General features: G+C 39.3%; 1 protein-coding gene across 5 annotated transcripts in view; it reads left to right on the top strand.

Moving 5' to 3' along the window:
- SH3KBP1 (SH3 domain containing kinase binding protein 1) overlaps positions 1-21,316 on the top strand; it is a 211,858-nt gene that overhangs the window by 49,847 nt on the left and 140,695 nt on the right. The window contains exon 1 of one of the 5 annotated variants that reach the window (XM_066176915.1): positions 873-1,066. The exons of the other annotated variants lie outside the window; for them this stretch is intronic. The gene's annotated coding sequence lies outside the window, so the exon portion shown is untranslated. Of the gene's footprint in view, positions 1-872; positions 1,067-21,316 lie in introns of those variants that run through there. 5 annotated transcript variants of the gene reach the window in all.

The following is a 21,316-nucleotide window of genomic DNA, read 5'->3' as shown; positions in this document are numbered from 1 at the left end:
TGCTAGGAGATGGATTAGCTGGAGTTTTTACTCACATTTAAATATTTATTAGAGGTCCTATAAAGAAGACCTTTTGAAAGTAATTATGCAAACTAAAAGTATTCATTACTTTCTTACCTACAAAATGCCAGACCTAACAGTGAAATGGCTTTGTGCCTTTTTTCACTAGAGGTGTGCCCAGGAAGTACTGAATGAAACATACATCTCAACTAAACAATTGTTTTGTGGAGTTCCTGTTGTGGGGCCAGTGTGGCTTTTTCCTCATAGCAAACAAATGATTAATTTCTTGTAGTTAATTTCTAGATAATTTTGCTTTAGGGAAGTCTAGTTGTTTCAGAACCACTTTGGTTAAATAAAAAATGAAATGTTTTCAGCTGTGGTGTATTGTCCCATTTTTTTTCTCCTGAATAGAAAGATTAAACAATTGTAACTACTGAATTCTATAGTTCCAGGATAAATGTTTTGTCTGGAGTAAAATTCTGGTCTCCACTCAATACTATAATTCCTATTTAATTTAATGGAAACAGGTCTTCACCCTTAAGTATGAGTAAATCTACTCTAAATGTGAGTGGGATGCTGATTAAATAGTGGTTAAAAACAGAACAAAGCCTCTTGTCAAAGTAGATGATGAGCATGTGTGTTACATTTGACTTACACTGTATCCCAGAATAGACCCAGAACTCTTTGTTGTTCTAGTTTACGAGTCTTTCAGTAGAATACATTTCTATATTGCAAAAATCGTTCCTTTAATGCTGCTTTCCTTCAGCTGTGGAGGAGCTGTACACAGAGGTCAGAGAAGCATTACAGACGTTTCAAAGTCAGACAGAGTACAGAGCTTCAAAACAAAACAAAATGCTGTCTTTGTGTGCTGGTCTCAGTAAACCATGTTTTGCTGGCTCCCTGCTTTTGGCTGTAGCCATTGGAAATTAAGAGGCTAAAAGCAAAGCTGGCAGAGAGCAGAACCACGTGTGATTTTTGAGTGGAGCATGTTACAAGCTCTGGTGCTGTTTGGGGGAGGAGAAGAAAGGCAGCCCCAGCTTAGAACCCTGTTGGGCAGAGCCTCCAGGTGAGTATTCTGCTGCTCTTGCACAGCTCTGAGAGCTCATCTCATCAGCACAGCAAGTTCCACTCTGAAAGATTGAAAGGTGTTGGTGGAGGGATTTTTTTTTTTTGAGGGAGGGTTTTGGCTTGTTAGCTTTGAGGGTTTTGAGCACCTAAAAAAAGGCACATTATTTTCCTTCTTTTTAGATGTTATTGAAGGTACCGCTCTTATGATTTAAGAAAACAAACCCCAACCAAGCAAAAAACAACCATCAAAAAACCCAGCTACAAATAACTTCCTCAGTTGTTTAGCATAAAATTATTCCTGGGAGATCTTAGCTCATTTATTCTCATGACTTATATTTCTGATTATAAAGTTCCTCCTCTTCCTGTTATTTTACTATTCCTTCCCTTCTGATGTATTTTTAGAAAATAATCATACATATTTTCAATGTATCATACAGGCCAAGCTCTTTTGATTTCCCCTTTCAAGTGTCCTTTCCACTGATTGATCCAGCCCTTTGCTTTGCCTCCATAAGCGTGGTTAGTCCTTTGCTGCAGAGCTGTGTGCAGCACTTCAGGAAAGCCAGTGAACTGAGTTACTTACATGGTAGCAGACTAGTTTTTACAAGGCTCCTGCCCTAATCCAGCCTCTTCAGTTTTCTTAGTCAGACTCCGTATCTGGTTTTAGTTGCTTTCCCTCCCTTCCTCCTGGCTCTTTCTCCTCTTGAGCTTCAGCCCTTCCTTTCCTTGTCAGGTGTGACTGCTCCTTCCTCACTCCCACCTCTGGGATATCTTCAGCTTGTCATATTTTTTCCAGCCATGCCAGGCCTCCTCCTCTTTCCCCCAGCTGTGTTTCCCTCTCCCCATTCTTTCATCTCAGGTTATCCCATTGAATTTGCTTTGCTTCACCCTTGTTTGCTTCCCCAACAAGTTTTTGATCCAGGTCCTTATTTCAATATAAATGCTCTTCTTCCCTCAGTGCTTTTGCTCCTCCAGTGTGATCTTCGGTGATTCCCTCTTGCTGTGGTACTGCCAGGGGCTGTTGGGAGCACTGGGCTTGGTCTTGGAGCCAATTTCTGAACCTGGCACAACCGAGGGCATTTCTGCCCTCCTGCTCACAGCCTTCAGTCAGTACACTTGAGCATCCCAGCATGTGTGGCAGTAGTGAGTGACAATGAAATCCATGGAGATCCTAGCAACTACAACTAAATCTGTCAGTTCTGAACCTTTTTTTAAACAAAAAAATTAAATTATTAATTTTTACCGTATTTGTGAGATTTTTGTGCAGATACCACAAAGCATATTCATTGTATAAATATTACCTGTGGTAATATTTGAAGATATGACATGTTAAAACTTGTGTTTTTCGAAAGTTTAGTATTTTAGGATTGTTAAAGCTACTTTGTCCTAAGCTTCCCCCCCCCCCCCCCGAAGTAGGTTCTTGTTAGAAATAAAAGGAGATCTTGACATTTCTTTTTTTAAGTATATCAATTGTTAATATAAAATATTTTGTAATACAGATTTAAAAAAGAATTGTCAAGATAATACCTAGATAAATACAAGTTTTATAATAGGAAATTATTTGCAATAATGGAGAGTACTACAGGGATCCTGTGAAATTTGTACAGTGTAAGTTACATTTTCAAGAGGACAAAAGTAGGTCAGTTTTGTTGTTGAACGTGTAACTTAAAGCATAGCTTTAAGCAAATCAGAGCCAAAGAAAGTATGTTTTTGTACAAAATAAACATTTCCCTATTTTTAATTTGAGCAAGCTGTTAAAAAGCCATAAAATTTTAACTGCTACTTCAGCCAGATTTTATAGTCTTGTTTCATCCAAGATGCTTGAAATAAATATCAACAAATCATTAAAGATAAAATGGATTTTTAGCTGAAATTTTTATTTATCTGGTATAAAACTTATTTTTATTGAGAGGCATAGTTTCCTCTATGCATGATTTGTGTCCCTGTGCCAAAGGGTACAGTGTATTTGATTAATAATGGCTTGCTCTGTATTTGATTCGTCTTATATTTGTACAGTTGGCTGATGTTAATTAAGTAACATTTTATTTCCCGAAAATATTGTACTACTTTTCCTGTTGGCAGTGTAGGGTTTTTTTCCCAGTTTATGCAGCGTCATGTATTAGATAGCTCTTGAATAGGAGGGCTCCAGCTTGAAATGCAAATTTGTTAGTGCTGAGTTACTTTCTTTTCCTGGAAGAAAAAAAAAATCACAGAGGAGCAGTGTATTTCCTTATGTCATAAGAAAAAAACAACTCTCCTGAGGCAACAAATAGATACAGTATTGACTGAAATATCTAATATCTGCTCATTGCTTGGCAGAGATAGTACTGAGCCACCCTTACAAAATCTGTACTGTTCCAGAGCCCACTAAATAGATTGAGTAACACACATCTTCTGAGGGAAGTAATTGCATTATAAATATCCTGCTTGAATTTCTTCCTTGGTGCAGATGGTTTAAGGATGTTGTGAATAGTAGAGAAAGCAATGAGAGCTAAAATCAGGAATTTTTGTATGTTCTGGTAGTTGTTTTCTGTTATGAAACTAAGTAGTTTTAATTTCAAATAAAACCAAAATTGTTTGTGTTAAAGATTGTTAAAGGTAATCAAAAAGTAAACACACCTAGTTGCACAGTTGAAATATTTTTTTCCACTTTTGACAGTATTGTGAATCTTTTTTTTTTTGTTTCTCACAAGTGTGGAGTCTAATAAAAGGATTCACCTATTTGAGCACATCACAACGAGTGCTGTGGAAGGGGGACTTAGGGATCACTCCTAAGCCTTTTCATTATGAGGGCTTCCTCTTGGGAAATGAAGGGATATTTTTATTTTTAATATTCTTTTCCTCTCCAGCTGACATGCTGTCCCACCTGGCAATAGCAAGGTCCTGAAGGGAGTGTTCGTTCAGCCAGAATTGTCACTGCTGGATCCTCCAGTTGGAATGGGCTCCCTCTGGAAACCTCTGCATGTTATTGAACAAAATGGTGCAAAGTGATTGGGGTGAGGAGGTGGGAATCGACTGGCTCTTCGCTGGTGGTGATAGGATGCTTGTTTTTCCCTTGAGCTGGTGAATGGGTCTGAATCACCGTAGCAAAGTGCTTCAGGGTTGTTTTGCAATCTGTGGTTTCTCTCTTACTGCTCATGAAAATACACATTACTGTTGTTTCCATGTTCTTACAATTTCTCTCAGGAGCCTGGGAACGCATTTGTCATCTCCTACAGTTCCCCCCCCGCCTCCCCCGCCCTCGCCTTTATCTGGTTCTGAAACAAAAGAGGTCTAAATCCCCCATGTTTCTTCAGTCCTTCTTCAATGGCCTGTGTCACTATTTTGCCATTTAAGACAGGGTATGTAAACTCCTCCACAGAGTGCTCAGCTTAGGGAATGGAGAATCTGGGTCTGGGAGGGAGAGGAGTCACTGTGGTCATAGCCCAGCTGAGAGTTGAGGTGTGATCTTATGAAGCATCTTAGTAAGGAGGGAGACTTAAGCAAAAATCCTTTGTATCCCTATGGAATCTTAGCTTACCACTTCACTTGGAAATAAAACAAAACAAACCCAAGATAACTGTGTCAGCACTACATCTTTTGAGTGGAAGAGACTGAATGTTATGACCTAGTCGGGTAATTCTACTGTATACTACTAGGTAGAGGGATATTTACAGTGTTTTTAAAAATAAAACAACCTGCAACCGTTGTAAGTTGCAAAATAGCAGTATGAGGTGTTACTCTGTACATGTAACTGAAAGAATTACCATGTGCCCTTGGCCCGCGTTCTGTGGACTCTGGTGCTGCCGGAAGGACAGACGAGGCCTTTCTTTCTTTTCTTTCTAATATGTTCAGACTCGTGTGGCAAAGCCAAAGCTAATACGAAGAAAGAAGCGGCTAATGTGAACAAAACACACGCTTGTCACCTTGACTAAAACTTCACTTCTGCTCTCACTGTTATTTGAAGGGGGTGTCTGTGCCAAAGGCAGGAGTTTGTTTGGCCAGAAAGCGCGTTGTTAGCAGGCTCTCTGGGCGGCTGGGATCTCTGTGGGATCAGTGTTTCGCAAAATGATTTCTGCTCTGTGCTCGCATCCCCGTTCCTGCTGCAGCTCTGCCGCCTCTGCAGAGCCCCTGGGTGCGTACTGGGACTGCAGGGAGGCTGGGTCGCTCCTCTGGGTCGATGTGCCAGGCATGTTAGAGCGGTCAGGTGTGCCAGCATGGGGTGTGGTTTTGTCCTGCTAGGCTTTTAATGAAGAAGTCGTGGCTGTGGTTGTATGGGAGCAGTGACAGTGCAGAACGTGTGCTAGGAAAGTGATAAACTACTTAAGCTGCATCGTTTTTCCTTTTTTTTTTTTTCTTTTTTTTTTGGTAGTCTAGGCACAAAGTACCACATTTGTATCACTTAAAAATAAAAAAGGACTTTTTTTGAAGAAGAAGAGGTTGCTCTATTCCTGAAAAAAAAAACCAAACAAAACCGACTTTGTAGTAGTGCAATGTACTTGTGGATGTCTTACCCAGTCTTAAGAAAACTATTTTCATAATTTTTACCTAAAATGTGAAAATTACATTTGGAGCTGTCTGTTTACTTAGCTAAGATTGATTACTCTGAAGAAAATTAATTTGCCTGTCTTTGAAAGCATATAGAAAGAATCTGTGATTCACCTATTAGGCATACTGTATGGTATTTCTGAAAATAATTTAAAAGGAGGAGGAGGAGAAGGAGGAGGAGGCCATCCTGAGGCAGCCTAATGTTAACTGCAAAGGTCTCAGAAGTGATGAAGCTGAGCAGGATCTGTCAAAGCTGTGATGAGTTAATAGTGAAGAACATAAGTGATGAAATGCATTTGCTGTTGATTGAACTTTTAAATTATTTGATATTTCTTCTTGTGTTATTTTTACATGAGCCTTTCTTGAAAATATGATGCTAATATCTTACTTCACTTTGTTTAACTCCACCTTCACCCATTTTTAGTTTTAGCTCCCCCTCTCCCCTCCTTTTTTATTTTATTGAAGCATTTGTCAGATGTGCTGACAGGAGTGTGAAGCAGAGGCAGTGAAATGTCCCTTGTAGTGCCTCAGAAATTATTTGAAGTGGAGTAACTGGGGGTCTGGGGATGGAAAGACTGGAGATAATATCCTAAAATAGATCTTAAGAACTGAAAGGATGGGCCATAACTTTGGTATCTCCTATGCTTGTTTTGAAAGGGTTATGGAAAGTCCATATGGTTAAGTTGCAGATGACTGTCCATATGAGATTCCTCTTCTGCTACACGAGTTTTTTCCTTTCTCTGTAACTAATTAACTCTGGAGCTGGTTCTGTACATGGTGGTGTTTAGAGCCTGCTGAGATAAACCCCGGTTAGTAACCATGCCAGCTCACAATGATCCCGGGTGTCTGGCAGCCTTTCACCAATTCAGCACATTTTTAAAGCTGTGGGATTGGGTTCCTGGGTCTGTGTTAGCAGTTCGATTGTCTCTGCAGCTCCACTCCTAGTGCAGTAGGAAAGCTTAGAGTGCATTTCCTAGTGGATTTAGAATTTTTTTTGCTCTGTGGAATCTAGACCTCCATACCTAGTAACAAAGACTTTTAAAAAACACTCCCAAAACTCCTGAGTGGACAAAGCCTAGCCTACTCATGCAACTTCTTGCATGAGTAGTTTGGTCTTATGGATACCTTGAAGACCAGCAGAAGAACTTTTGGAGTATTGCTTCCTCCATTTTACAGCCAATAAAGTGTGGAGATTCCTGCTTCAGACACATGGCTCGGTTTGGGCCTAGAGGAGCATTCCAATTAGTACCTTGTGGAAGAGAGAAGGGCAGGGCTCTGCCATTCAAGTCTACATGCATGCTTTAAGAGCTTTGGCATGATGGGAAAAGAAATTAGTCTGCAGATTTTGAAAGGAAGCTTAAAAATATATGTCCTGGTTTATGGCTTGCATGCCATCTGTTGTGTTGCTTAAGCAGCTGGAAAAGGTAACAGCTATTTAAATCTAAATTCAAAACTTTTGGTTAAAAATACATGTTTGTTTTCCTTTCTTGTGCCAATTGAAGTTCCTTTCTATGTGTAATTGAAGGGATTGTATCTCTTCCATATAGCATGGTGATTTTAGTTCTCCCTTCTTTCAAGCTCACTTTGCAAAGCAGAGGGCTGCCCCAGCTTTTAAAAGGCTGTGGCAAAAGAGTTGAAAATACTCAGATAATAACCACATTTTTGCGTAAGGGTTGCATTGGGAAGGTAATGTAATACGACTGCAAGACTTGGTCTTCTACAGATGACCCAAAAAAGCACAGGCTGCTTGCCTCAAATCAGTGCATGCTGGAGGAAGTACATCCTCCCTGCAAGGAGCTTACACTTTGAAATGAGGGAGTTGCTGTAGTCCTGGTGTGTCTTGTCCAGGGCCCTTTTCCTAGCACTCAGCAGTAATCTGTAGCTGAGAAGGACAGGCTGTTCTCAATTAACTCTTCAGGGTTGTGTTTCTTGTTACTTCTCAAAATGGGAGCAGAAAACTGCTGTTAAACCGTTTTTGTTTTCTGTATGATGCTGCATATAACCTGCCAGCTCTGGGCTTGATGCTTTGAATATTGAAATACTTTGAGTATCTACTTCCAGTGCCCATCTTACTGTTTATTATAGCCTGTAACTGCATTTTTTTGAGTAGATAAATGTAATTTCTTCCACTTATTTGTACAAAAATTGGCTTGTTGTCTAATGTTGGTGACCCCTTACTTGATCTCTTTTGCACAGGAAAAATCATTGTGTGTTTTTGAGAAAAGAAAGTCCAACCTCCTCTGCCTTATTCAAATTGCCTGTTTTCTTTCTTAAATTAGGTCTTCCAACTAAGCTGTCACTTATAATTTAAATGTGGCAGAGGAGGTGGCTGAGTTGCATTTGGTTTTTTACCTTGAAAGACTGTAGGACAAGCCAAAACTATAGCAATGGTTGCATTCCTTAGAATGCAGGAGAAGAACAGGGTAACATCATACCTTTTTCCAAGGCAGGTAACTAATTGTGACTAAGTGTGCAATATATGCTGATAGAGAAAATGTACACATAAAAGTAAAAAAGATAAAAGCTTACTGAGTAGGTGACTTGGTACTTGGTCTGCTAGGAATTAATCTGTGCAGCTCACTATCCTTATTAACTCCCTGTACCTTTGTTTTCACAAGTATTATCTTACAGAAATTATCTGCACATCAGATTGAGAATATTCTCTGCGTCACCCTAGGAGAGAAATGCTGTGGAAATGCTCCTCCTGCTCATTTCAGGACTGTGTTGTAGTGGAGTTAAGCTTTCCTGAATTTACTACTCATAATCCTTATGTACAAAGTTGCAGATGCTAACCATTTTTCACAAGAAAGTATGGGTGCTAACTTTAACTTGCTGCTATCATGGAGTGCTGTAAGTGCTCTCTTTGATGAACAGGGATCTCGGGAAAGTGACTAGGCAGATGTAGATGTGGAATAGTCTATAGTTTCTCCTTACTAAGCAGTTTGTCTCTCACATGATTTTTCTTTTTTGTTTAAATTTACCTATCTATATTAGGGAAGAAATAATTTGCAAGTCCACTCCCTTCCTCTTTGAGTTTTGTAAAAAATAGACTGGGTTTTAGACTAGCCGTGCCTGCTGATTTATGTGTTCCTGCTGTTCTAGACCCAGTGGCTGCTTTGCCAGACTACTGGCACTGTTAGGACATGTTCTGTATTTAGCAGCTTAATCCGTGGACTAACTTGATTTTCAAGGGAGAGAATTTTGCTTTCCACAGTCAGATCTTTGACTGGAGATGATACTCAGCCTGGTTCAAAGTGTCCAGTTCATCTTTTCATTTCTTGAGTTCCCTACTTTCCCTCCTCTTTTAAGTTTTGGTTGTTACAGGAATACTGAGTTTTGGTGACAAGCTCTATTTCTTTTCAAGTACCACATAAAATCAGGTGAAACTTGTTAGCAGGAGCTGTTACTGTATTACTGTAGAAACCTATAACTGTAGAATTTGTATTTTCCCCCCTTTCAATAGCACAGTCTCCTATGATTTTAATGCACACTCACAGGCTGTGAAGGAGCGGTTATAATAAAGGGTGTTTACAGGACTCCCCTGTAGTTTAGGGAAATTCAGATGCTGTTTTGCAGCCTGTCCTAATCCCCAGCCTCTCTGGAAGCTTTCTTGCATAGTTACTCTGGCTGTGAATTTACAACAGTACCTCAGCACGCCAAGGAAAAAACTGACTGGGCTTCATTGGATAAAAGATGAATACTACTTTGTACAAATGTTGTGGTGTTTAGAGTATTTCTTCCCAGTCTTCAGACATTTTCAGTAGCTCTTGGTTCTAATTCAGCATATGTGCTTCCTTTTAAAAACAAACAGGATTGGTTTTATGTTCTTACCAAGTACCCTCTGTAGTTTCTGAGGGTGGAAGGCAGAGTGTGCTGTGTGGGAAGGCAGAATACATTGATGCTGAAGGGCTCTGTACCTGTGCTACGTGTTGCTAAGTTTCCTTTCCCCCCTCATTTATCTTCGTTCCTGTGCCCTATCCCACCCCCATTTTGAGGATTCCTCAGCTTTTTTTGCATCTTAACTAAAACCTTACAGGCTTTGATGGCTGTTCGATTAGCAGAGCTGATTTCACTCCCTTTAGGGTATCTAGCACTGAGAACTGCACAATTGGCTTTTCTTCCGTCCCCAAGCAAACGGGATAGAGAGAAAATAAAGTTTGTGTACAGGCTTTAGGGGTGGGTGGTTCTAATATCTTTCAGTTTTAATTTCCAGCTGTCTGTAATAAAAACCTGCTTTAGAAATGATCATCAGCTTGATACAGTTATGTGGTGAAATAAAACCCGCATCCTCAAACCTGTATATCAGTTTTTGAGGCTTATTTTTTTCTTGACAGGCTGTAGTGGTACAGTATTTTATGGTGGTTTTAGTGCTTGCCCTCCTGAGATTCAGTGTTTAAGCAGGATATGCATGCAGCATGAAGGGTTATAAAGATAACGAGTTCAGAATATTACAGTGGTAAAGGTGACATCACTGCAACGGGTGAAGTGCCATCTGGCTGTGGTCAGATACAGGTGCTCTTGGGTTTTGTATTGTTGTTTTCTCTGACATCTGCATAGTGCAGCTCTGTGTTTTCTTCCTCTGAAGAGCAGAAAGTTGTGTCTAATACACTTTTCTGCTATGAACATCCTTACAAATATATGAGGTTGGCTTTTCATGTGTTAAGTGGCAGGATGAGAGCTACCAAGCAGTTTTTCTTGTACTGTTAAACCCTGTTGAATCGTTGCTCTCTGCCCTGCAAATTGAAGGCTTTTCTACTCCTTCAGCCACATACTGGCTGTTCTTACTGGCTGGGCAGAGTTACAGGTGATGCTCATGATGTCAGCATTGCTACTTCTGCTTCAGACTGGATCACACGAGTGGAATTGAGTTAAACTTGTTAAAATCTAAATAGACGCTTCCGAGTTTAGTAGCATTTAAATTGGATAGCTTTTGAACGAAGAAGATGTGAAAAAAATCAGGACACCTTCCACAAGTCTCATGAATCAGCTAGATTTGCTAGCTTTCTCTTATAATCCATTTGGGCAGAATTTCAGCTGGTGATGGTGGTCATTTTCTAATGTAATCAACAGACACCTATTCAAGCAGTGACTGGGGAGTAGAATCAAAACAATCAGAGTGTTCTTTTTTAAATAATTGCATTGAAGCATCCACTTAACTGGATAATATTAGATTTATGAAATAAAGCTAACAAAATTAAACAGAGTATAAATGAGTGTCAGTTGATTACACTCATGTCTTATACATTATCAAAAAGATTTTACATATCCTACAGCAGTTTAGATTTATTATTTTTTATGTTAAATACACTGAACAGTTTTGGTATTCATTTACACAAAACAATGTCCTAACAGACTATTCATTCTGGAACAGCAGAGTGCAGAAAATATTTTGGATCAAAATAGTCTTCAGGGCATCTTTTCTTTTGGACATTTCATATTGTTAAAATAAGGAAAGAAGTTCAAAAATGTGATGTGAGAAGAGAGTGGAAGTAAAATTTAGCTGTGTGCTTCAGAGGGTACTTTAAAAGTTAATGATTTTTAGAAATAAGCTGTGGCGATTGATTCTAATTTTCTCTGGGTTGTTTTTTTTTTCTGTTAACGTTATTGTGTATGAGATGTGTATGTGTGAATGCAAGTAGTCACGATAATTCTGGTTATTTAATTGAAATTTTTCCCTTGTTTTAAAAATACTGTAAATTTTGAACAGCTGGTGAAAGTATTTGGCCAAAGATTCTTACTGAATTCAGGGTTAGCAATGTTTTTACAGTAGTTAGTTGAAAAATGTAGTTTGTGGCTCACTGCCCCAGATTTTGAGTGAATGAAAATAAATACCCAAAGACAAGGACAGAGTTGTGACTTTGTGAAAAGGGAATAGTATGCTTTTCCAGTTCTCCTTGTGCACTTCAGAAATTTGGGTAAATATTTTGACATGACTAGGAAACCTGAGCAACTAAATGAAAGAGTCCTATTTTCTGGCCTTAGAAGCATCTTTGTAGAGAAAATTACTTTTGAAATTTACATTCTGAGTAAGAAGAACTTAAGAGATAAACTAAGACAAAAAAGTAGATATGCAGGATTTCCCTGAGAATTGTATGTATGTGCCTTGGAATTGTATGTGTGAATGGATTTGAATAAAAAAGTTTGGAACTATGCGAGGGAGTTTCATGCTATTGAAAATCAAGCTGCTTTATTTTTCATCCATGATCTGTGAAACTGTCATACTGAAGGCAGCGTTATGAAGTACAGGAGAACCTGGGAAAACAAAATATTGTGCTTTGGGATAAAGAGGGAGAAAGGAAGCTGAAATACTTGTTTTGATTACCTGTGTCTCCAACCTTTGTTTTCTAAATGGCAAATAAATGACTTCCTATTAAACTGTCAGTGATGTTAATGTTAGGTGTGGTTGGTTCTGTTTAGGGACTTGTGTAACTGTCTAAATAAATGGGGACCAGACCATTTATTTTGATCTTTGTGTGTGTTTAATAAATATTTTAAACACAGGAAATATGGAATTGACTAGTACTTGGCCAGCATAGTCCTTATTATACTCAAGCTTCCTTTTCGAAATTATTTTTTCCAGTTATTGAATGCTTATTTGTGTGGGCTTGGCCACAGTTAATGTGAGATAAAGCTTATTTAGATGAGGAAGTAAATGATTTTTATTTAAAAAAAACATACTTATTAAGAAAGATACACGTGATTTTTCAGGATTCAGAGTGTTTAAAATGTTGCTTTAGGAGCTTCTTGTAGTTGCTAGAATACCTGGCCTTAGCAGATTAACTAGTAGTTATCAAATATGTTTGACCAGACTAGTTACTTGCCTCCCCCTTTTATAGGTGAAGGTTCTTTCTCCGGCACTTCAGCTGTTCAGTGGACTCATGTGACTCCTGTCATTTTTCACATCCTGTACAGTACTTAAGAAAAAATTAAGTCCAAAGCTAACACTTTCCTCGTACCTTGTAGTCTGTGACAACTTAAATTTGCTGTTAGTATTGATGGTAGATAAAGAAATATGTGTTGAAAATGTGCAGGTCTGAAAATACCTGTAAATAGTCACAAATTCAATGTAGTAGTCACTGGCTGTGCAGCACTTACATGACAGAGGGACAGAAGATGGATGAAAAGAGACCAAATGTAGGATTGACCCATTCTCTTTAAATGACTGAAGGCTAAATGGAGAAACGATTAGGAATGTGTGAGGTTCACTTCCCTAAATGGGTGCTTGCTACAGCTACCTGCTTTCGTCACTAGCAGGTGCAGTGATGCACTGAGACACTGCTCACTTTTCACATGTCTGCATTTTCTGCTGCCTATAGCAGTGAGAGCCACCCCTGCCCCTGAGCACTGTTGTGGAGCAGTGCAGACACGTCCAAACCAGTTTACAGCTGTGCTGCACCTCCCCAGCCCTGTGTGGGGTCTCCTTTCAGTTGGGGATTTCAAGCTGCTTCCAGGCCCTTGGTTCTAATGTTTGCTGCTTCCTCTAGCAAAACATCCTCAATGGGCCTCATTTCTTCCCAGTTTTATATTGGGATTAAAAGCGATAGCTTTGTCTTTTATGCTTTTCAATGTTGTATGGTGTGTGTTCAGCTCTGTTTCCTTTCCAGAGGTGTCTGTTCCCAGGCCACCACTCCCATGAATTCTGGGACATGTCCAGCACAGCCCTTGTCTAGAGTGGTTAATGACTTTTCTGAAGGAGTCTGCTGGTTGATTTGGGATTAAAACAATACTGTTTACAGAGTAGAACACACCTGTGTTTTGGGTGTTTCTTTAAACACTGCTGTGTGGGTGTTCCTAGATAACTTTTTTCGTTTTTCAATATTCCCCCATGGAGTGGATTACAGAGGGAAGGAGCAGTGTATGCACAGTGTAAGAAGTGCTGACAAGTATGGGGTCTTCTTTTTGCCAGAGGAATGGGCCAAATAACTTTATTTCCTGATAACACCAGTTAAAATCAGTAGAACTACCTGAGTGTAAGTGTACTCCTTGATCTGAAGTAAACATGTCAAGGACAGCTCCCAATGAAAACAAAGGAAGCAAGTGGCTTATACTCTGTGCTGTCAGAATTAATATTGTAAAGCTAAAAAACCCTACATCTGAACTTAAAGCATTTTGCAGTAAAGGTAGTTAAATCTAAATACATCTAGAATATCCTGTAATTTCTAGAAGATATTAGAGTATCTAGAAGAAGGACTGTTGCTTTTTGAGTTCCCAGTAGAAAACACAGTTCAGGGAGGGTGGATAGAGAGTACTCTTGTGAACTGCCTGGCAAATTACTGTGCTTTGCCTATAGCTCCTTTAGTTCAATATTTGCCACTAATGGAAGGATACTCCCTTCTGCTAAGTGAGATTTCTCCCAGTTCTTTTCAAGAGATTTGTATTTGTATTAATTATCCAATGATCAGCTTAATTTTCTATGATTTGTATTGTGCATACACATTTATCTTTTAGAGCAGGGAGCTACTTTCAGGGTAGGCTGCTCTTGAACAAAAGCTAAATCATATATTGTCATTTTTCCTGTCATCCTGAGAACTGTGTAAGTCAATATTTAGAATTTCAAGGCATAGATGTGCATATATATAATTTGAGCCATAGCAGTTTAATGGTTAAAGTTGCAGTAAAGTCTGCTTGAAATGCAGGTGAGTCCTCTTCAACACAGGAGAGTAACACTCGGTGTTTCTCCTCAGCCTACAACACTCAAACCAGAAGTGTATCAAATGTTCAAAATTAATTGATCTTTTCTTGATAAATTGGTGAGTAAAAAGAATTGCTAAAGCTTAGATCAAAAAATATTCTGTGTATGGCACATGCAACTTTTCCCTCTTGATTCTTGATTGAAGGTAAAAATTAAAAGTACTAAGTTTTTTAATTGAAAAGTACTTAAAGGCAATTTCCCTGGGTTTGTAGAAATCTTGTTTCTGCTTGCTGTATCAGGCTGCATCATCTGCATCATCGTTCAGTGATGCTCAGCAAGCAAACAGGTTCAGAGGACTCAGTCCTGAAGTTCCAATATACCTTTATATATAGGGTCAGACCACCCTTTCATCATCCTTGATAACTCCTATGCACCTGCTGTCTGCTTTCTTTCTTTAACTTTCATCTTTAAACTTTCATTTCCCCTCAGAAGGACTGCATAATCAGTACTTTTCTTTTACCTCTGTCTTATTTACAATAACAGTGAGCCTCAAGCATTCTGGTGCCACATGGTATGTTGGGAGAAACCATAAAATAGCTGTCTCTGCTTGGAAGGAGACTTATCCAAACAAAGATCATAGTTTCTCATGCAACTCATCTGTGAACAGGAAACCTGCTGAGTGTGCTAAGCAGATCACACATCGTTTTTTCTAGTGTGGACTTGACCATAATATGTCCTATACAGTTTTGGGGTTTTTTTTTTTGTAATACAGGCCAATGAGTGTGTGGCTCTGATAGCCATGAAGGTTTGTTTAAAGTTTCATGCTGGCTGAATAAACAGTAGGTTGAGAAACTGCAAAGGTAGTTTCAGTATGATGCATTACTTCAAAGGTAGCATGCCAATCTCTTTTGCAAACATTGAGTAATTATGGGATTGAGTAATTTGAGGTGAGGATTGTGGTCACCAAATCTCCCATCTGTGATGCTAGGCTGCACCTCTCCTACAAATACCGATGGCATATCAAAATCTCTCAGGCAGTTGTAGCACCCATCACACATTTTTTAGTCTTGAGCAACACTGCTGTTCTGAATCAGTGTTGAGCATGGTTATTTGTTCTATTTGCATTCTTTATACCTCCTTCTCCTTGGATAAGACCAAGATACAGAAGGTTATTTTGCTAGAATAGATTGACCAATACATCTTCTTTCCCCTGCTTGTTCCTTTTTCACAGCTGTAAAAGAGCAGACAGAACATATGAAGAGCCTAGAAAATTCTGCCATGAAAACCTTTGTCCAGAGACCTTCATCCCGCTAAGAGAAAGCAGTGTCAAGTGCCGTAGAGGACAGCTGCTGCATTTCTAGGGACTTTTTGAGACCCGTTATTTAAAGTTTGGGTCAATTTTCCCAGCTGTTAGGACTTTATGAATAGGACTATCTTTTCTAAATATCAAATCTCTAGAATTCAGTCTAATACCACCAAAGAAACATGTGACCTACATTTTATAAAGGGATTTCCATGGTTTCAGGACATTTTTTAATGGGGATTATTAAAATTGTTGTTTTCAAGGTTTTCAGTTTCATACGTTTGGTTTTTTTTTTCCCTAAGGAATTACCTCTGGGTTTGAGCATATCAGCAGCATGCTGGAACTCAGAGGGCTGTACCAGACAAAAAGGGATCCATAAAATATATGACCCCATTCCAAACTCACATGAATTAACCTGTACCTGCTGTAATGTTTGCAGGAAGAAAGGTCAGATTTAAATGGGAAATAATTAAATAACAAATTTTGCTCAACAGCTGCAGGGGTTGTAAGACTTGAGGAACGTGACTGTCAGAAGTGCTGAGGAACTGCTTCTGCCATCAGCTACCTCATGAAATTGTTGGTGCTTAGCACCAGGAAAAACTGGAATCATAATACATTGTCTTGTGAGCTATGGCAGGTGGATTCCAGCAATATTTATGAAGAGACCTCTAGCCCTAAACTGTCAGACTGCAGAAGGAAGAGTGTTAAATTCTAATCTCTGATTTACAAGTCTGGCAGCACACAGGATTCACATGGTGTGTGATTTGAATAATGATGTGTCTACTGCTGATCTCATTAACCCTGATTTAATCCAGGGTCTTATTTCATTAACTCCTGCAAGCTTTCATACAACCGGTTACACAAACAAACACAGCCCTAAAAATCCTGTAACACTGTAACTATCTTTCCCTCTAAATATTTTCATTATCCTTTTTTTTTTGTCTTGAAAAAAGTCTCAGTTTGTCTTTTGAAACAGTGATGCATCTTCAATGATCTCAGTTTTAATTTTACATGCAATAGAACTACCTGACACTTGCCTTCCCCAAGGTTCAGTGGACTTCTCTGCGAAACCTTAATAGCTGTGTACTGCAGAGGGTTGAGCAATTGTGTTGGTTCAATAGAGTATTTGGTGAGAGGTCTATCAAAGAACAATAGGAATGTCTGTAATTTGCCCTAACCTTTTTATAGCATAGTTCTTCATTCTATAATGCAGAATTATGTGATTGAAGACTTCTGTCGGAATTAGTACAATTTTTCATTACTTGCTAATTGGATAGAAAAATGGCTGTTTGGACCACCACCAAGGTTTTTTAAAGTGTGGTGGAAATGAAAATTTTGAAATTCTGTACAGCTGTATGAGATGTATTTTGTATGTTTTTGTGTAGCATAGTGACTTTCTTTCAGTTTGTGTGGTTGTTTTTTTGTTGTTGTTTCTTTTTCACTGTACAGCATCATTTACAAAAGATAAATCCTTTCTTAAAAAACCTTCCATATGATTTTAAACAGAGAATGCAAGATACTGGATGAGTCAGTTAATGTTCTCATTAGAAAATCCTGCTGTTAAGGATCATATGGTTTGTGATAGGATTTTGCATAAAGGATTTATGTTACTTTGTCTCTCTCTAAACCTGTCTGTGTCACAGAGATAGCTTATCTGCTTATCTAACACATTACAATTTGTGATAATGTCTCCCAGGACTTTGTTTTTCCTAAGAGTGTATGTTGTTGCCTTTTTCTGTACTGGTCTTCTCTTCAAATTGGTATGGTTGTGAGAAGGAACATAAATACAACAGAAGTTTCTTATATATATTATAAATATCATCTCTATCTATATCTGTGCTTTATGTGGTAATATGCACAGGGGTTTCTTAAACTGACAGCAGAAGTGTTTTTACTACATGAAATATCCATTTTTCACAGTCTAAAACTGTAGTATATTACATTTTTTAGTAAGGCCAGGTGCCTATGGGGAAAAACTCTTTGCATGCTAAATTCTGGCATACCTCTGCTCAAAGAAGTGAGGAATGACATTGCACTTTCAAGCAAAGTTAACTATGCTTCCAATAACTGGATGAACATGGAACCTTTGTGAGAAGAAATTTATTTTTATTTGAAACTGCATGAGTGATTTCATTCTGCTGGAGCTGGACTGGGGAGAGGATGGCCAAGAAGCACCTTTTGTGCCTCCCCACAGTACCTCCCTGCAGTATTCAAGGATGAAGGGAAGAGCACACGTGTGTTTCTGAGCAGCTGCGCAGAGTGTGTGTGTGTGTGTGTGTGTGTGTGTGTGTGTGTGTGTGTGTGTACATGTGCTGAGAACACTGAGCAGCTGAAATGCACACAGATGTACTGTGCTATTGCCAGACACAGGTGAAAGGCAGGAGTTCCAGCTGATAAAAGCCTGGCTGGTCATCCATTGTCATGAAGGTTATAGAGGTGGGGGACGAAAATGCCAGTTAGAGAGTCTGGTTGCTGAGCATCTTCCCCATGGCAGTCCTTGCTGCAGCAGTGCCTTTTGCCCTTAATCCCACTGCTCACATATGTTGCTAAATATGTAAAGCAAAACAATTTCCCAGCCCCAGATTAAAACTGGGAAGGAGTGTGTACTGCAGGAGTTCATGGACAGGTGTTAGCAGACAACTCTACCGCAGTATGAAATCAGGAAGCTGCTTCCAGTTCATTTGCAGGTTGAGAGATCTGCTGCAGTTGTACAGTGAGATTCTCTGGGAGGTTTCTGAAAGGCAAAGTCCGTGTCAACTCTGCAGCTTGCCCACTCTAAATCTTGGAGTCTTTGGGTCATCATCTCTCAAGTGTCTCATGCCATCTCTCATGGTATGTCTCTCTGTTCTGGTGACAAGGGGACAGGTTTGGTTTTCCTCACCTTTTTAATAAATTTATTACAAGCTTCTGCTTTTGTCCTTCTCACCTACTCTGGGTAACCTGTACATAAAGATCAACAAATATACTTGCTCTTTTTCAAAGTCTTCCTTAGAGGTGTCTTGTCACAGTGTGTACAAAATGCTGAAGTGCTCATGCACCCGGCCTGTGTCAATCACTTCTGCTTCTTCGTGCTTCCTGCCATCTGCTGTGTCTGTTCAGCAGTCTTGCTTTTGCTTGAACAACACCTAGATTGTGAAGCCTCAGAGAGAGGTGCTGTCATTTGAAAAAAAATGGGTTAGGATGAATTGAGTGGTTTGGAGTGGCATCCAGCACCCAGCACACCATGATTTTCCTATTTCCCTTTTTATATTGTCTGATTGTAATTTTCAATCTTGGTCTGTTAAGTGCATTAAGATGCAATGAATTGCTTCTTTTGGTGGTAGTGAAGCTGATCACTGATGCAGCCAAGCACGTCTCCAAAACTCAAACCACAATGTGCAGAAGGGTGCATTCTTTTTTCTTCCTGGCTTTCTCTGAGACAGGTGGTATTTTGTGATTTTTTTGTTTTAAAATGTGCTCTCCACTTTTCTTACTGTTGTATTCCTTGCTCTTTCTCGTAGTCTCCATCTCCCTTCCCCCTCCACCCCCTCCATGTTTCTTTAATCTTTTCTTTTCCGGTAATTAAAAAAAAAAACAAAACAAAAACAGAGTAAACTAATTGGTATAGGTGAATATGAGCTGTCTCCTTTTGAACTGAAGTACAAAGTGTGAGGCTAAGGGATGTAACAAGATTTTCTTGAGCTGAATGAATGCAGAAACACACACTCATATTCACAAAAAAGCAGAGCTGAAAGATTGCACAAGACTCAACAAATCGGAGAGTTTTGTTAATTTTATTGTAAAGCAGCCACTCATCTCTCTAGAAATACAAGGCTTTCTACATATATAGGAGTGTAAATCCTATCCAGAAGATGTTTATTTATCAGAAGGATGAAAGACATAACAAATAACATAACAAATCTGTATCGAAAAAGGAGGAATGTGGAGATTGTTTAAAAGAGGAGCTTGAGTTTGCTATAGGATACTGGTCACTGATGTGTGACGAGAGGAACAGAGGTTTTAGGTGTGGCACAGTGTGGCCTCCTGTGTTAAGGAGGGCGTTCTAGCTTGGGCATCTCGGTCTGGCGTAAACAGGAGAGTTCAGACACAGGTATCACAGAGACGTGCCAGCAGTTTAAGCAGGGGCAGGTTGCACTGGGCCTTTGGTGCACAGTGCTTTTGTGCTTTATGTAGAATACACTGGATGTAGGACTTAATTTTTTTTTTCATAATATCTGCTGGTATGTCACTTCATAGTAAATTAGTTTGTTGCCAGTTGTTTGCGTTAAATCAGACTTATTAAATTTTTTTATATTGGTGTTTGCGATTGCCCCAGTATTGTCTCAAATGTCTGAGGGATCAGATTTGCTATAAGCGAAGTTTATAAATAAAATTAGTACCAAAATGAGCATTTAAATGTTCTAAGAACAATGTGCATGACAGATGGGCATTAATTATGGCTTTGTAATGAACTGATGATTGTGCAGGCTGGTTCTAAGTGTACAATAGATAGTGGAGCAGTGTCCTGACATGAAGCTTTGCGGTGTTCCTAAGGCCTTTCCATCTGAGAAGCAAGGGTGGCACTGTGGCCTTACCTGGGCAGCCATGAAAGCAGCACTTCTGGGTGTGTTCAAGGCTTTATTTGTGCTGGGAGAGAGCAAATCAGTGCAACTGTTTTATGTAACACAACAAGAAAAACAGAGGCGGGTTAAGCAGGTCAGAGTCCTCATCCTTAAGGTACCTGTTCTGCTGGAGTAGATATGATGTTCAGTATGTAAAACTTGGTGAAAAAATAACACTTTTCTCTATCAAGCTGTAAATCAGCTAGGAGTCATGTGAGGCACAGAAATAGACATGATTTTAACGGCTAGATACAGAAACCAAAGAGAAATTTAGGAGGCTGTGGTTAAAAACAACCCCAGAACTAGGCAGTACTAGTACAAACTGGGAGGCTCATGAACTGTAACCCTGTCTTTTTCTTTTTTCTTTTTTTCTTTTTTTTTGGGGGGGGGGTCACATGCCTGACAGACAGCTGGGAACATATTTTCTATAAACTTGGGATAAGCTGATAGTGAAAAAAGGAGAGAGGATGTGGAATCCTGCAGCAGTGAGACAAGAGCGTAGCTGTTGTCATGAGCTCAGAGGATGTGTGCAGTAGCAGTTTGGGATCTGTGTCTCTGTTAGAAGCTGGGAGTCACTGGTAGCACTATCAGTAGCACTATCTCCCCATCCTTCCCCCTGTGCTTGGTGACAGAGCCACTGTTGAGTGTCCCCTGTCAGCTGATGGGATCTCAGTCCTGATCACGGTGCTTGAAGGTCCCGTGTCCTCCCTCTGTGTCTTGGACCTGCTATTGCCCTAGGAAGGAGAAAGGAAAAGCTAGTGATGCAGAAGCCAGGAAAATAAAAGCTAGGTGGTTTCTTATTTCTCCCTGAAATGTTGTCATTTTGCTTTTTACAGAATGTAAAGCTCATGCTATGAAAGTGTACTGGATTTTAGTGCACGCAACATCTTTCTGGTTGAAAATATTATTCGTCTTGATTCTAGTTCAGTTGCTGGGAGAGTTTGTTCCAACCTAGCTTCAGGATACGTTGTTTATTTATATTAGAACAGCAAGATCCTTGAAAATCAGAGTTACATTTCTAAGCACGTTTGTAATTATTCAATAACCTTTAACTAGTTTTAGTGGAAATGTCACAAGAAATTACTTAGGAAGACTAAATATTGAATTGATGTACTGTGCAGCAGAGTTTTATTTTGAGGCATTTAATATAAATGGATGATTGAACTCATATATTGTCTGAAGTTACAG

This window comes from Chamaea fasciata, unplaced genomic scaffold (assembly GCF_029207755.1).
Source record: "Chamaea fasciata isolate MVZ Bird 193981 ecotype frontalis unplaced genomic scaffold, bChaFas1.0.hap1 SCAF_2, whole genome shotgun sequence".
NCBI classification, from domain to species: Eukaryota; Metazoa; Chordata; class Aves; order Passeriformes; family Sylviidae; genus Chamaea; species Chamaea fasciata.
Note: the sequence above shows the minus strand (reverse complement) of the source record. Positions and strands in the feature narration are given on the sequence as shown.